Raw genomic sequence first — 893 nt, 5'->3', positions numbered from 1 at the left:
ATCCTCTCCTCTGTTTCTGTTCAGAAAGAGACAGGCCTCCCCTGTGTGCCAACAAAGCGTGGTCTTTCAAGTTGAAGAAGTACTAAGCTCCTCTCCTTGTATTAAGGCTGGACAAGGCAATCTGGTATGAGGAATAGGCTCCCAATGCCAACCAAAGCGTTAGGGACAGGCCCTGCTCCCGCTGCTAGGAGTCCCACAAGTAGATCAAGCTACACAACTGTCACACATATGTAGAGGGCCTATGCCAGTCCCATGCAGCTCCCTGGCTGTCAGTCCAGAGATCTCAACTTCCCCACCACCTACCACCCACCCTTACTCCCCTATCCTCACTCCTACCTGGCTCATACAATACCTTCTCCTCTTCCTTACCTGAGCTCAGCCAGGTGCTTGACTGTGAATTTCTGCATCTGTTTCCATCACTTACTGGATGAAGGATCTCTGATGACAATTGGGGCAGTTCCAGACCTGATTACAGGAGATGGCCATAAAATATGGAATACCATGACCACGAATTTGCCTGTCATCCTTGCCCAGGGGCAATGCTAATCTTCTCTATATCATTCCAATTTTAGTATATGTGCTGCCTAATTTAGCACAGTCCTTGTTATTTTTGTATTTCACACATTTCCCAAGGCAACTTCAAACCCTGTGTGTGTGTGTGTGTGTGTGTGTGTGTGTGTGTAAGACAAATGAAGAACCCATTAAGTGAAAATGAGGAAGGAATAAGGAAAGGAGAATGGAAAAGGTCATGCTACCACTGGCGGAAGAGGAAAAAGGAGTTGCATTAGTCAGAATGCAGATTGCCATAGTCGTCTGTGTGACTATTGTTTTCAGAACTCAGTACAAAGAAGCATTTGCCTACATTACACAGTTAAATGTGTGTGATGCAAACT

The 893-nt window shown here is 45.8% G+C and overlaps 1 non-coding gene across 1 annotated transcript; it reads right to left on the bottom strand.

Annotated features, from left to right (window-relative positions):
- Positions 1 to 485: 485 nt before the first annotated feature.
- LOC113833649 lies at positions 486 to 596 on the bottom strand. The gene has a single exon (XR_003481764.1). It is a non-coding gene; the product is annotated as a U6 spliceosomal RNA (small nuclear RNA).
- Positions 597 to 893: the final 297 nt, after the last annotated feature.

The sequence above is a fragment of the Cricetulus griseus genome, chromosome 2 (genome assembly GCF_003668045.3).
Source record: "Cricetulus griseus strain 17A/GY chromosome 2, alternate assembly CriGri-PICRH-1.0, whole genome shotgun sequence".
NCBI classification, from domain to species: domain Eukaryota; kingdom Metazoa; phylum Chordata; class Mammalia; order Rodentia; family Cricetidae; genus Cricetulus; species Cricetulus griseus.
The sequence above is the reverse complement of the archived record's forward strand: the minus strand, read 5'-3'. Positions and strand labels throughout refer to the sequence as shown.